At 44.7% G+C, this 16,623-nt stretch overlaps 1 long non-coding RNA gene across 2 annotated transcripts; it reads left to right on the top strand.

The window, feature by feature from the left end:
• The first annotated feature begins 5,406 nt into the window (after nucleotides 1–5,406).
• On the top strand, nucleotides 5,407–15,812 carry LOC143810152 (uncharacterized). Of its 2 annotated transcripts, none has more exons than XR_013222677.1 (7): nucleotides 5,407–5,421; nucleotides 5,656–5,737; nucleotides 12,803–12,963; nucleotides 13,297–13,410; nucleotides 13,542–13,789; nucleotides 14,025–14,142; nucleotides 15,172–15,812. It is a non-coding gene; the product is annotated as an uncharacterized LOC143810152 (long non-coding RNA). The 2 variants fall into 2 exon arrangements; XR_013222676.1 differs by having other exon boundaries at nucleotides 14,025–14,170.
• Nucleotides 15,813–16,623: the final 811 nt, after the last annotated feature.

Below are 16,623 nucleotides of genomic sequence, written 5' to 3'. Positions count from 1 at the left end.
GGTAAATACGATTTGTTGATCACTTCTTATTTCATTTTTTGTGGCATTGTAGTGGCTAAAAAATGGGAATGGGTTAAGGTTCCTATGCATTAGGCTTCATGCACCCATCAGTATTTTTCATCACTGTTTCAGCAATATTTGTAACCGAAAACCAGGAGCGTCGCCAAAACACAGAATTTGTCAATCTTTCAATTGCAGTTTTTCTCTTTAAAGGGAACCTGTGAGGTCCCCCATGGCCTCCAACCCAGCAGCATTCAGCCATGTGTGATTACACCCATTTCCTAACCAGCCCTGTATAAATAATTCAGGTAAATAAATGCTCTAAAAAAGCATTAATAATCTCCGCTTTTCCTATGCTAATGAGGGCTTTGACTAGTCAATGGGACATTAGTTTTCCCAGATTAGTCAGCCCTCTATCCGTGTTATCACATAACTGTGGGCGTGATAACATAATCTGCAGTAGCGGTGTATTCGCTAATCATGCAATACCAGCGCATGCGCGCCGCTCACTCAGGCAGCATCAGTGCGTCTCTGGAGCCAGGTGTTCGCTTCTCGGCTTCAGAGATACACTGCGCATGACCGGAAGCCATCTTCTGAACTCCTGGTTATGCGCAGTGCGAGGAAGCTTACACCCGGCTACAGTGACACAGTGACGCTGCCGGAATGAGCGGCGCGCCTGCCCAGGTAATTGTGCCCACTGTGGCATGATAGCATGAAAAGAGGGCTAACTAGTGTGGGGAACTAACTCCCCATGGACTAGTCAAAGTCCTCGTTAGCATAGGGAAAGCGGAGATTATTAATGCTTTTTTAAAACATTTATTTCCCTGAATTCTGTTAGGGCTGGTTAGGAAGGGAGTGTAATCACACATGACTGAATGCTGATGGATGGGAGGGCACGGGAGACCTGACAGGTTCCCTTTAACGTCCACTCCTGGTTTTGTTAACCAAATACTGATGAAAAATACTGACCAAATACTGACTTGTGAATGAGGCCTTAGGCTACTTTCACACTAGCATCGTTCGACGCACGTCGCAATGCGTCATTTTGGAGAAAAAACACATCCTGCAAAGTTGCCCGCAGGATGCGTTTTTTCTCCATAGACTTTCATTAGCGATGCATTGCGATGGATTGCCACACGTCGCACTCGTCGTTCCATGTAACTTTTTTTGTGCGTCAAGTCCGCCATTTTCGACCGCGCCAAAACTCCGCGCCCTCCTCCCCGGAACTCACAATGGGCAGCGGATGCGTTGTAAAACTGCATCCGCTGCCCACGTTGAGCTACATTAACACACTGTCCGTCTGTATGTCGGGCCGACGGTTTGCAACGGCCCGTACCGACGGACTAGTGTGAAAGTAGCCTTAGGCTGTCATAGCTCGAATACTCGAATTGAGAGGTCAGATACAATAAGTCCTCCAATATATTAAAGATGGTGGGCTAATTACATGATATGTTACAGACCTGAGAGTAGAGTCTAGGGCTTCTTCAGAGCTGCAGCTCTTCTGACTCGACCATGAGAGCCTCATAGAGATATATGAAGCCGCCATGCTTGGGTCAGGATGGCCGCAGCCAGTCTCTGCATTGTGGTCCGAGATTAGATCGAAATCAAAGATTTCCTGCATGAGCCTGAAAACTGAGACTACACAAAGCAGATGCTCCTACTTAGGCTATGTGCACATGATGCGGATTTTGCTGTAGATCCGCAGCGTTTCCGCAGCTGCGGGTCCGCAGCAGTTTCCCATGCGTTTACAGTACAATGTAAACCTATGGGAAACCAAAAACGCTGTGCACATGCTGCGGAAAAAAACGCACGGAAACATAGCGGTTTACATTCTGCAGCATGTCACTTCTTTCTGCGGATTCCACAGCGGTTTTACAGCTGCTCCTATGGAAAGCCGCAGTTGTAAAACCGCAGTGAAAACAGTAGAAAAACCGCGGTAAATATGCGCTAAATCTGCAGCAAAAACACAGCGTTTTTGCCCTGCAGATTTATCAAAACTGCTGAAGAAAAATCCGCAATGGCCTGGAATACGTGTGCACATACCCTAAGGCCTGGTTCAGACATACATGTGAAAAGTTGTCTGATTTTCATCTAGAAAAAAAAAACAGATAATTTTTAACCGTATTTTCATCCAAATGTCAATTTTTTACTTCAGTGCATTTTTCTACATCATCATTTAAAAAAAAATGTACACCAAATACAGTTTTCTATATAAAGAAGAGCAATGTGTCTAGAAAATCCGGATGCAATGTGTATAACTCTTATGGGATGCAATTTTTTTGTGTGCATGCATAGACATAAATGGACGAGACTTATTAGAAATACAGAATAAAATAATACATTCTGTGATTTTTTTTTTCTAATACAGTACAGTAAATAGCATTAAGAGGTTCTGTGGTTAAACTATAACTTTTATCAGTAACGTTGAAAAGTAGGAATATACCTACAATAATGACCAAGTCCCTATGCAGAACACCTGATTACAGGACACAGGACATACATAGGTGTCCAAAGCATAACATCCAGTAGACGCTATGAAGTGCAATGCTGATGCCCGTGTCAAGAGTAAATTGTGGCAATCTCTTCCCATCCAGAAGACAGATTGTTGTAATTCATGGAGCCACTTGAGGGACCACATGATGCCCGATTGACCTAGTTCTTCCTATTGTGCCCCATGTAATGGATCCCACTCTCACAAGGGCAGTATCCAAGTGTAATGCTGCACCTCGTGTCCTCAAAAAATAACATTTTCCCGACGTGTTTATACCTCACTGCCGAGGCATCCTCAGGGGAGTGTATACGTTGGCGGCACAAGTGGAATAAGACGTAACTGCAAAAAACTTGTGTTAGATAATCATCCAAACATAAGAACCGCAACACGGCACTGTAGTGACAGGCAGACATTATACGGTGCGCAGAGTGCTGCACTTCCCAATCTTTTTTATTCTCGTTGTGCAGCACTCTGCACTGTGAATAAGGTCTGCCTGTTACTGCAGGACCTGCTGCGATTCTTGTGTTTGGAGGATTATCTAGCACAAGTTTTTTGTAGTTATTGATCTGCCTCAATTCTGTGTGACTTCAGGTACTCATGCAGGAGTAGGCGGCACTGGGTGAGGAATAGAGCTGGAGCGACGGAGGTTTCAGATTCACAATTCTTTTGCATGGTGCTGATGGGAGGGTCATCAGAATTTGGTGCAAAAAAACCTGAATCGATGAATCCTTCCCATCAAGTATCATCAGTTCTTCAGGCTGGTGGAGGTGGAGTAAAGGTCCACATGGGCTAATATTCCTGCATAACGATTTCAGGACCTCATGGAATCTACTCCATGATGAATTGTTGTAGTTCTGAAGGCCCAAGAAGATCCAATGCACGACTAGATGGGTGATAATTAAGCTTTGGCTGAGTAGTGCCACATACCGCCATCTCGTCACTGGTGCAGGCTGCTGCCCTCTTTCTACGAGTAACTGCTGTATATCACACAAATCTATCACACACACCAAGAGCACAGAGAGGTGACTACTATTACAATGAGGGCAGAATTACGAGTAAGAAAAGGATGGTAAAATCAGTGACGTCTCTGGCTTGTAGACACTGGATGCTGTGTTAGGGATGGAGATCACGGGCAATTTCCCAGTTTGTCCACCTTTCCCTACTTCAAATTCCAGTCTTGCTAAAAATTTAATGTGTACCTCTGTCACTACTATAATACATATAAAAGTATATACAATGCCTTGAAAAAGTATTTATACCCCGTGATCTGTTCCACATTTTTCATGTTCTGCAAAGATCTGTAATTCTGGTCCATGACCCAAAAGACTTGCAGCAGTAATAGTAGCGAAAGGTGATCCAGTACAATATGGACTCAGGGAGGGGAGAGGCGGAAGACAAATGCACGGAGCAATTTTCAGATTTATATTTTTAACCTCTCATTTACATTTTCGTTTTTTCCTCCCCTTCTTCTAAGACCTTTATTGTTTTTTATCTTTTTCAGCCACATAGCAGTATGAGGGCTTGGTTTTTTGTGGGACAACTTGTATTTTTGATGACACCATTCATTTTATCATGTGATGCACTGGAAAGTGGGGAAAAAATCCAAGTGCTTTGAAATTGCAAAAAGAGTGCAATGTCACAATTTTTTAGGGAAAGTTTAATTCTATGTTCACCATATGGTAAAACTGACCCTACAATATGATCCTCCAGGTCAGTATGAGGACACAGATACCAAACGTCTAGTTTTTAATTTAAGTGCCAAAAATAAAAAATAGGAAATTTGTAAAATTAAAAAAACAAAAAAAAAACTTTGCTCGTGTCTTTTTTTTGGGGGGTAGATGATGATAATAATTTTTCTTTATATAGCTCCAACATATTCCGCAGCCCTTTACAGTTTAACAGGTCATACACAAGTCATAAGTAACAACATTAAAAATAATACAATAATTAAAGCAAAATAAGACGACCCTGTTTGTAAGAGCTTACAATCTGCAATGAAGTGGGGGGAGACAAGGTTTTGATCGCCACTTACTACATTTTATTGCAGAGTTACAAAGACCAAAAAAAACCAAAAATGTAATTCTGGCTTCTTTTTTTCTGATTACGCCGTTTACCCATCAGATTAATTTATTTTAAATATTGATAGATCAAATTTTTATGAACGTGTGTATACAGTTTAACTCTTTTTTTTCATTTTATACTGTATTTCTAGTCTCCTTATGGGACTTGCAGCTGCGCTCGTCTGATTGCTTGTGCGATACATAACAGTGCTGCAGAACTGCTATGTATAGTGACAACCATGCTCTCCTATGAACACCATCTGGAGGCTGGCTTTCACAGGAGAATCATCATGATAATCACAAGGGTCTACAGCAGACCTCTGACATGGCGATCCATCGGTGCCCTGCAATCACATCACTGGTGTGTCGATGAACGTGTGGAATGACGCCCCCCCTGCAGGCGCTGGTTAAATGCCCCTGTCGTAGATTGACATTGGGATTTAACAGGTTAACAGCCCTGGTTGGAGCGAGATTTAAATCAGCCATCATATGCGGGCTCAGCGTGCGAGCCCGCATCGAAAAGGAGAGGCACGACTTTTTATGTACATGTATGTCTATGTGGATTAAAATCATTATAAAACCATGTATAATTTCCTGTACACTTCACGAATACTGCCTACCTGGTGTTGCTGTATATCAGATAAAATCCCAATAGAGCACATTAAGTTTGTGGGTGTAAAGTGAAGACCGTGGAACAGCTCACAGGGTATATTGTGTCCATTATGGAGAGTTTCCAGGTTGCAGGTAACAGTTGCTGTGAATGGTGATGTCACAGAGTAGCATGTGCGGGGCCTGCGCACTGTGACATCACACCTCTATATAAGGAGCTGCACTTCGGAATGCTCGCTGAGGGTTCCGTGGAGTTGGAGTGTGAGTACGCTGTGTCTGAGTCTCCTGCTCTCTCATTATTATTACTTTCTATAATTTTCTATTCCTTTCCTATGTTTCCTCCATATAATGTCCACATCCTGCTCTTCTCTTTCTTATCTCCCTCCAGTCTTTACTCCTGATACTGAGCTTGGTGACCCCAATTTGTTTCTGAGTAATCATTGGTCTGTTATTACTGAATATAAACTTTCTCCTCTTATTTCAATCCATTTTCAGTGCGATTGTCAAGAGAGTTTTCTATATTGACGATTGACGAGTTTTTTGCATAATGGAGAACATTTCACATCAGCTCATGGATGTAAGTCATGAATTACCACCCAGAATGAATGTGCAGAATGGGGAGAAGTGAATAATATAGATACTAAATAGAATCTCCATGATGTCAGCAGATAACAGTGTTATATTCTCCACCGAGATCTATAGAAGACATAGAGCGGGAGGTTATGACGGGTACATGGTAATTCCAGGATAGAAGTCTCATCATGAGAATCCTATGAGATAATCATCAGGGGAGTCTGATGGACACTGATCCCCCTACCCTAATGAAAAATGCATTTATGAAAGTGTTATATACCACATCAACCGAGGACATGAACAGCCAAAAGAGTGTAACCCACGCAGGAAATCAGTTTAACCCCTTCCTGACATCGGACGTACTATCCCGTCGAGGTGGGGTGGGCCCGTATGACCACCGACGGGATAGTACGTCATGCCCTTTAATGCGACCACCGCGACTTAAGTCGCGGTGATCGCATTAAAATTCCGACACCACCTTACCTTACGGAAGATGGCCTCGGCATTTCGGGATATGGCGCCGCCCCCCAGGCCTCCCGATCGCTGTGATTGGCTGTTCAATTCTGAACAGCGAATCACAGCCTTTCTCACTGTTTCAGCCAATCAGATTGGCTCAAACAGTGAGGTCCCAGGCTAGGATCGAGTACCGATGTACTCGATCCTGGGGCCGGTGCCTGGCAACGCCAGGCACCGGCCAAAACCCCCCGGATTGGCGCGATCGACGATCACATCGATCGCGCCAATCGCAGGGCACAGCGGCGATATTAACACGCTGTGCCCTGCTTCTAACTGTGCTCCGGTGCCCTGCCTCGCCTCCTCTGCCTGCTCCTGCTGATTGGCACGATCGATGTGATCGTCGATCGCGCCAATCACAGGGCACAGCAGCGGTATGACCGCGCTGTGCCCTGATGGTGACCTGCCGGTCACCTGCCGGTCACTTGCTGGTGACCTGCCGGTAACCTGCCTATGACCGGAGCTGTGAGCTCCGATCATAGGCTGGTGCCTAGCAACACCGGCGTCACCAGGGCCTCCCCTGATTGGTGGGATCGATGTGATCATCGATCCCACCAATCACAGGTCACAGCAGCGGTGTGACCGTTCTGTGACCTGTCTCACCTGTCCCTGACCTGTCTGACTGCTCTGCAGGAATCCTCACACTTGGTGAGGGTTCCTGCAGAGCGGTCACGCTGTCAGATCCCCCTCCTGTGCTGAGACTTGTGGTGCCACAGTAGCCTGTGACACCATAATTCTCGCTAAAAAAACAAAAGAAAGAAGACAGAAGAAAGAAGACAGAAGAAAGAAGAGAGACTACAACCGTAAGTGTTGATACCCCGATCCCGGCCCGATCTTTCTTACCCCCCCCCCATCCCCCCTTACCCCCCATCCCCCCTTCCCCCTCCACCCTCACTTTGCGCCGCGTCCGTCCGTGCCCAAATTTACCAGCCGCCGAGTGTTGATTGGTGACGCAGTTCACCGATCAACACTCTTGCTCGCTTTTCTTTTTCACCCCCCTTAGTGCCACCGAGCGTTGATTGGTGACGCAGTTCACCGATCAACACTCGTGCTAACTTTTCTCGTCCACATCCCCGTCTACGCACCCCGCCGCTGCGTCTGAACCCGTGCCTTTTGTTTCTTTTTTTTTTTCCACATCCCCTTGCGCGCACCCCGCCTCTGCGTCTGAACCCGTGCCTTTCGTTTCTTTTTTTTTTTCCACATCCCCTTGCGCGCACCCCGCCACTGCGTCTGAACCCGTGCCTTTCGTTTCTTTTTTTTTTTCCACATCCCCTTGCGCGCACCCCGCCACTGCGTCTGAACCCGTGCCTTTTGTTTCTTTTTTTTTTTTCCACATCCCCTTGCGCGCACCCCGCCGCTGCGTCTGAACCCGTGCCTTTCGTTTCTTTTTTTTTTTCCACATCCCCTTGCGCGCACCCCGCCGCTGCGTCTGAACCCGTGCCTTTCGTTTCTTTTTTTTTTTTCCACATCCCCTTGCGCGCACCCCGCCACTGCGTCTGAACCCGTGCCTTTCATTTCTTTTTTTTTTTTTCACATCCCCTTGCGCGCACCCCGCCACTGCGTCTGAACCCGTGCCTTTCGTTTCTTTTTTTTTTTTCCACATCCCCTTGCGCGCACCCCGCCGCTGCGTCTGAACCCGTGCCTTTCGTTTCTTTTTTTTTTTTTCCACATCCCCTTGCGCGCACCCCGCCGCTGCGTCTGAGCCCGTGCCTTTCGTTTCTTTTTTTTTTTTCCACATCCCCGTCCGCGCACCCAGCCGCCTCCGCCGAACTTTGATAAGTGACTCGGTTCACTTATCAGAGCTCTCGTGCCTGGCGTTTTTTCCACATCCCCATTCACACACCCAGCAGGCGCCGAACTTTGATAAGTGACGCAGTTCACTTATCAGAGCTAGGGCCTGCTGTTTTAGACTTTTCCTTTCACAGGTATTTTTTTTCCCTATTTGCTTTTTTCTTTTAGCTTTTACTTTTCAGAAGTTTGCACCAAACACTATCCTCCCCCCACACGTACACATAGTTCCAATAAATTGCACCCAAGCACCATACTCACACAAAAAATGTCCCGTTTGTCCCAGCAGCGCTATTCAGCAGAGGAGGCATATTCTTTTCTTGCCTCCGACACTGATAGCGAGGGAGAGGATCCCACATTCCTTTACTCTTCAGATTCTTCATCCTCTTCCTCCTCCTCCTCATCTTCCTCCTCGGGTCCTGCGGAACCGCCTCGCAGACGCCCCAGGAGAGAAGATGACGCAGCACCCACTCCTGAAGATGAACCAGCGCGCCCTTCTTCGGACCCCATATGGACCTCGCCCCCCGAAAATTACGAGCCACTGATTCCTGATTTTGTGGCAGAATCAGGAATCAGGTTTGACACCACCGGCCTCACAGAAATAGACTTTTTCAAAGTCTTTTTCTCTGAGGATTTTGTTAACCTCATGGTGGAGCAAACTAATTTATATGCTTGGCAATTTTTGGAGCAAAACCCCGGTTCATCATTTTCTAACTGGTCTCCTGTAGACGCAGTTGAAATGATGCAGTTTTGGGGCCTGGTTCTCCACATGGGGATCGTGAAGAAGCCAGAACTTCGGCAATATTGGAGTGTGGATATTTTATATAACACTCCAGTGTGCCGAATGGTCATGGCTCGGACGCGTTTTGAGGCCATCCACAAATTCCTGCATTATTCCGATAATGCACAGTGTCCCGCATGAGATGACCCCAATTTTGACCGTCTGTTCAAAGATCGGCCGGTCATCGAACACTTCAGCAAAAAGTTTGCTGAAGTGTACGTGCCCAAAAGGGACATCTGTGTTGTTGAGTCCTTGGTTCATTTTAAGGGGCGGCTCAGATTCCGTCAATACCTGCCCAACAAAAGGGCCAGGTACGGAATCAAACTCTACAAGCTGTGTGAGAGTACCTCAGGGTACACCCACAGCTTTAGAGTTTACGAAGGGAAGGACAGCAGGATTGAACCGCCTGAGTGTCCCCCTGTCTTGGGAGTGAGTGGGAAAATAGTGTGGGATTTGGTGCACCCACTGCTGGATAAAGGTTATCACCTCTACACCGATAACTTTTATTCCAGCATCCCACTCTTCAAATCCCTCTCTGCGCGAGGTACCGCAGCCTGCGGTACTGTCCGCAAAAATCAGAGAGGCCTCCCGAAGACGCTACTTGGGCAGATGCTCAGAAAAGGTGAGAGCAAAGCCCAATGTAGCGACCACCTGCTGGTGGTCAAGTACAAGGACAAGAGGGATGTCCTTCTGTTGACCACCATACACAGTGATGGCAGCGCCCTCAGCACTGTACGGGGTACCTCTACACAGGTCTGCAAACCGGACTGTACTGGGGTACAACAAAAACATAGGGGGCGTTGATCTCTCCGATCAACTCCTCCAACCGTACAGTGCTTTGAGGAAGGCCAAGGTGTGGTACAAAAAGCTGTCGGTGTACATCGTACAAATGGCAATGCTTAACGCTTTCCTGCTGTCACGATGTGCACGCCACACCGATACGACGTACCTTCAGTTCCAGGAGGTAGTGGTTAAGGCCCTGATGTTTGGCACGAGGGAAGGAGCGGGCCCCAGTACTTCCGGAACTGAGGGTGCTCGTATTGTACCAGGTCAGCATTTTCCGGGGGTGGTCCCGCCAACTGGTAGAAAAGGTAAGTCGCAAAAAAGGTGCCGAGTGTGCTACAAACGAGGAGTACGCAAGGACACCATCTACCAATGTGACACCTGCCCCGACAAACCTGGCCTGTGTATGAAGGACTGCTTCAAATTGTACCACACCTCCATGCACTACTAATTAGGAACCAGTAGATTAGTTCCAAAGAGGGGGCACATCTAATCAAGTTCCATGGGGGTCTAGGTTCCAAAATGATGTCACTTGTGTTTTTTTTTTACTGTTTAGGCACATCAGGGGCTCACCAAATGGAACATGATGCCCGCAGACAATTCCATCAAAGTCTGCATTCCAAAACGTCACTACTTCCCTTCTGAGTCCCGAAGTGCCCAAACAGTTTTTTCCCCACATATGGGGTACCAGCGTACTCAGAACAAAATGGACAGCAACTTTTGGGGTCCAATTTCTCCTTTTACCCTTGGGAAAATAAAAAATTGGGGACTGAAAGATCATTTTTGTGGGGAAAAAATAGGATTTTTTATTTTCACGCCCAGGCGTTATAAACTTTCGTGAAGCACTTGGGGGATAAAAGTGCTCACGACACATCTAGATAAGTTCCTTAGGGGGTCAAGTTTCCAAAATGGGGTCACTTGTGGGGAGTTTCTACTGTTTAGGCACATCAGGGGCTCACCAAATGGAACATGATGCCCGCAGACAATTCCATCAAAGTCTGCATTCTAAAAAGGTCACTACTTCCCTTCCGAGCCCTGAAGTGTGCCCAAACAGTAGTTTTCTCCCACATATGTGGTACCAGCGTACCCAGGACAAATTGGACAACAACTTTTGGGGTCAAATTTCTCCTGTTACCCTTGGGAAAATAAAAAATTGGGGACTGAAAGATCATTTTTGTGGGGAAAAAATTGGATTTTTTATTTTCACGCCCAGGCGTTATAAACTTTCGTGAAGCACTTGGGGGATAAAAGTGCTCACGACACATCTAGATAAGTTCCTTAGGGGGTCAAGTTTCCAAAATGGGGTCACTTGTGGGGAGTTTCTACTGTTTAGGCACATCAGGGGCTCACCAAATGGAACATGATGCCCGCAGACAATTCCATCAAAGTCTGCATTCCAAAACGTCACTACTTCCCTTCCGAGCCCCGAAGTGTGCCCAAACAGTAGTTTTCTCCCACATATGTGGTACCAGCGTACCCAGGACAAATTGGACAACAACTTTTGGGGTCCAATTTCTCCTGTTACCCTTGGGAAAATAAAAAATTGGGGACTGAAAGATCATTTTTGTGGGGAAAAAATAGGATTTTTTATTTTCACGCCCGGGCGTTATAAACTTTCGTGAAGCACTTGGGGGATAAAAGTGCTCACGACACATCTAGATAAGTTCCTTAGGGGGTCTAGTTTCCAAAATGGGGTCACTTATGGGGGGTTTCCACTGTTTAGGCACATCAGGGGCTCGCCAAACACGACATGGCATCCGATCTCAATTCCAGCCAATTTTAGCTTGAAAATGTCAAAGGGCGCTCCTATCCTTCTGAGCCCTGCCATGCGCCCAAACAGTGGTTCCCCCCCACATATGGGGTATCAGCGTACTCAGGACAAATTGGACAACAACTTTTGGGGTCCAATTTCTCCTGCTACCCTTGAGAAAATAAAAAATTGGGGACTAAACGATCATGTTTGTAGAAAAAATAGGATTTTTTATTTTCACACCCGGGCGTTATAAACTTTCGTGAAGCACTTGGGGGATAAAAGTGCTCACGACACATCTAGATAAGTTCCTTAGGGGGTCTAGTTTCCAAAATGGCGTCACTTATGGGGGGTTTCCACTGTTTAGGCACATCAGGGGCTCGCCAAACACGACATGGCATCCGATCTCAATTCCAGCCAATTTTAGCTTGAAAATGTCAAAGGGCGCTCCTTTCCTTCTGAGCCTTGCCATGCGCCCAAACAGTGGTTCCCCCCCACATATGGGGTATTAGTGTACTCAGGACAAATTGGACAACAACTTTTGGGGTCCAATTTCTCCTGCTACCCTTGAGAAAATAAAAAATTGGGGACTAAACGATCATGTTTGTAGAAAAAATAGGATTTTTTATTTTCACACCCGGGCGTTATAAACTTTCGTGAAGCACTTGGGGGATAAAAGTGCTCACGACGCATCTAGATAAGTTCCTTAAGTTCCGCAAGATGCCAATATGGGATGCAGAGAACTATTGTTTAAATATAAAAATATTCTACACAAAAAAACAAAAATTTGGTGGAATAAAGCCTCATTGGAAAATTATTTAGGTAAGAGGATAATTCCCAGAGGCCTCAGGATACAATTGTACCCTACTTTTGACTTGAATAGTGAAGAATTAACAACTAAATGGATGGATACTGCCTCCAATTGTTCACTGGACTTTATCAAAATAATAATTGAGCATAACACAGCTTGTTTGAGAGATATGGACAAAGAACTAGAGTCCACTTACAAACTGTTGGAGGCAAATATGAGTAAGGAATCTTTGGAATCCTGGTTTAAAGAATTAGGGAAAGATGTGGATAAATGGGAGGAGGATGTCAGTGGTGGTAAATTGAAGAAATTCATACGGGATAATAATGACTATGATACATGCAAAATTTATAAGTGGCAACAGAGGAGGATAGAAGCCACATCCCAACAAACAGGAACTGATACATCAGATGCATCAAGTATATCTGGAAGTGAGAGTGGGAGGTCGTCCAATGAAACTACCTACAATCGTGATTTTCATTTGAGGAGTGGTAGGCATAAGTATGCAGATATATTTCATAAGCCCAAGGACAAAGGAAACCAAGGGACACCATGAAGGTAATAAATTTGTCTAAACATATTCTGACAAACTCACAGATAAGTTTATTGGAGAAAGGGCTTACTTTTTCTCCTTCCTCTCATTTAGACCCCTTTACTGCGATAAAAGATTTAAACTTGTTTGCACGTAAGGTAATTCTGAAGAAATTACATTTTAAACCGATTGAGGGTGATCCGACAGTTCCAACCACTATGGAGGATAGAGAGGTGGTGGAAATTTTGGAATCTTTGGAGGCGGAACAACAGGAGGTCAGTATAATCCCATCCAATAGGTTTGTAAAATCCAGGAATTTCCCAGCCCTTAACTCATGCCCGGCGGTGGAAGTTTTCACACGTCTAGTCAGTAATGAAATTCAAACTATGACTCAGTCCCAGAGGTATAAAGATAATTTGTCTAAGGAAGAACGTGTGGCCCTGGATAAACTGAGAAGTTGGGAAGATGTTGTATACAAACCAGCTGATAAGGGAGGAAATTTGGTGGTTTGGCCAGTAGACATGTATGTAAGACAAGCGCATAAACTACTGAAAAACGAAACATGTTACAAGCGCGTGGTCTCTAACCCTACCCCCCTTTTTCAACAGGAGCTGATTGGGATTTTGCAGAGGGCTTATGAGGATGGCCTAATTACAAAAACCTTTTTAGATAGGATTCGGGATTATCAACCTAAATTGGCAACTTTTTACCTAATCCCCAAGGTACACAAGAATGCTCTGGACCCCCCCGGTCGACCCATTGTGGCCGGAATTGGGGGTCTATGTGAAATTATTGCGGATGTGGTTGACTATTTTCTCAAACCTATTGTATCTACCCTTCCCTCTTTTGTTAGGGATACCACCGAAGCTTTGCAACGGATTGATCAGTTACAGTTGGAGGAAAATCAAACTTTAGTGACAGCTGACATCGAATCCCTCTATACTTCAATCCGACACGATGACGGCTTGGCAGCCACAGCATGGTTCCTCAGAACAAGCAATATAGACAACGATCTGGCAGACCTGATTCTGACACTCCTTGAATTCGTTTTGAAACATAACATCTTCATCTTTGACAGAAACATCTACCTCCAATTGCAAGGTACGGCTATGGGGGCTTCATGTGCCCCCTCATATGCCAATTTATTTTTAGGAGCCTGGGAGAGAGACATTTTTCTGGGGGATGGTATTGCTGAGATGGGACAGGTCCACAGTTGGATGCGTTATATTGACGACGTGATGTTTGTATGGGAAGGGAATGAAGAGGGTTTGGAGACATTAATGAGGAAACTCAACGATAACAACATTAACGTTAAACTCACCTTTAAATCTGGCAGAAGTTTGGAGTTCCTCGACATCTGGGTGGAAACCGCTACAGATGGTTCTGTGCACACGGATGTGTTCAGAAAACCGACGTCTACCAACTCATACCTTCACGCGGAGTCTTCTCATCCGGTGAGCACGATCAGAGGCATCCCAATAGGTCAGTTCCTACGCATCAAACGGATATGTTCGAATGAAGTTATGTTTGAGAAACAGTGCGAGGAACTGACTAGGAGATTTGAGGACAGAGGATACAGTCGGAGAATGATTAGGAGGGGCTATAGAAGGGCTAAAGCCACCACAAGGAATGAGTTATTATACACCAATAAGGTTAGGGAGAAGAAGGACGATAAGCAGATCTTCTTTATCTCCACTTATAATGGACAGTGGAATAATTTGAGGGATCTAATCAACAAGCATTGGAGTATTCTGTTAACAGATCCTATTCTGAAACAAGTGTTACCTCCGGCCCCACAATGTGTGGCTCGACGTTCGGCTAATGTGAAAGATTTGTTGGTGCACAGCCATTATAATGCAAAATGGCCCTCCACTTGTGGTAATCTATCTCCCGGTTTTTACCCATGCGGGCTATGCAAGGCCTGTTTAAATTTGGATAAGTCCAAATATTTCTTTAATGCGGACGGTACTCGAAGATATGATATTCGCAAGCACCTTACCTGTTCATCTAAGGAAATTATTTATCAGGCAACATGCCCGTGTGGGAAAATATATGTTGGCTTAACCACCAGAGAATTCAAACTTAGGGTAAGAGAGCATATTCTTGACATCGAGAAGGCGGCAAGTGCCAAGGATGAAACATTGCTAAAAACCTTACCACGACATTTCAGGAGATATCATAAGTGTAAATCTCGGGGCTTAAGATTTAAAGCCATTGATCAAGTAGATCTAGGAGTCAGAGGGGGTGATACAAGTAAGATGCTGGCACAATTGGAATGTCGATGGATTTTTCGTCTGGGTGCTCTGAGCCCTGTTGGTTTGAATGAGAACATGGGATTCTCTGCATTCCTATAATTGGCATCTTTTTAGGGGTTGAGGGGTATATATATTGTATCTGTGTTGTTCTTATTGTTCATTTTTTAATGTATATACATCCATGGTATATTTTTTTAACATGTATTGTCTGTTATGTTCCTTTTTCAGTATATGAGAGGCTCTATTGGTTTTTGATATGTCTATGCAACCTTTTCTTTCTATGGAGGGCGTGGCTTAGGACATTCAGAAGAGACAAAAGAAGGTTTATAAAGAAGAGAAGACCGTCCATTAGTCATCTACACCATTTATTTATTTATATTTTAAAGCTATACTTTATACCCTTTTTGTAACCTAAATGGCCCTTTATATAAGTATTTAAATGGGAGTATTTATTTATTCAATTATATATATATATTTTTTACACATTATATGGGGTATTAATTGGGTTTATTTTAATAATTGTATATTGTAATAGTATTTATTGGGGGGTTTTAATACGGGGATAATAATAGGGTGGGTGTACTGAGATACTTACATGAATATATAAAAAACTGTATGGGTCGATTTATCATAAATTTTCTAATTGTGTTTTGTTGTTTTGGGCCCATGTTTAGTGTGCTCTTATACCTGTTTTGCCTGTTTAGTTCATCCTTAATGGGTGGGTCTGATGTATGCAGGTTTACTTAGTCACTCTTTTATTCTATAGCACTTCGGTCACTATTGCTAGTTAGCATTTGTGGCACAAAGATTCAATAGGTAAAAATGTTCTGTGGGAATTTTATCTCGTTTATTCCCATTAAATATTATTCTTTAATTGCACCTGGAATATTGTTGTAATTATTTATGCACTGGTAGCTTTATTGCACAGTCACTTAGCACTTGTTGGCACATTCATTTGTATTTAGATTTTCTCATATAATCGGTCACTATATCACAGTATCATATGGGCCCGTATTCTCCCTTCTTCCTTGTTTTTTGTTTTTTCCGGTTTCGGCACTACACAACGGCATTATTTCTTCTTTTATCCACGCTAGGCATGTGCGCATGCGCAGTGTATCCAGCCCTCTGTCGCTCCCTGGGACGCTCAAACACTGACACGCATAGCTCTTGCTTGCGTGCCACTGAGCGTCGACGGGAAGCGCGTCAGTATGGGGGCGGAGCCACGCGCGATGCGCCGCTGTTTGCCATTACCTGGATATTCACCTCTCGTATAAATAACACGGCTGCCCCTCACCTCGGCACGCCCCCGGAAGAAGCAGGAGGCGAAACGCGCGTCGGGGTGAGGGGACGCCATCAGTACAAGGTAATACCATCTCCTCACTATTTTATGTATTGGATGGTCGGTTAGTTTACCCCCAGGTGTGCACTTCATATATTGCTTGTAACCTCTGTATCAGATAAAGTAAACCACCGTGTGCATTATCACTGAGATTGCCCTGTGGCAGATAGATGGGAGTACTAGATACCGCTATTTTGCATTGGACATACTAAGTCACTGAGCTAATTACTGGGGGGTGTTCAGCCATTTGTGCTATCCTGATTCTTATGAGTATGGTTTGTTAACTATTTCCTTGTCTTTTGGTGTCCCCTGTGGTATTTTTGCTTTTTTATATTCTTGTT

Source organism: Ranitomeya variabilis, chromosome 2 (genome assembly GCF_051348905.1).
Source record: "Ranitomeya variabilis isolate aRanVar5 chromosome 2, aRanVar5.hap1, whole genome shotgun sequence".
Lineage (NCBI taxonomy): Eukaryota > Metazoa > Chordata > Amphibia > Anura > Dendrobatidae > Ranitomeya > Ranitomeya variabilis.
This window is presented reverse-complemented; position numbering and strand designations above follow the sequence as displayed.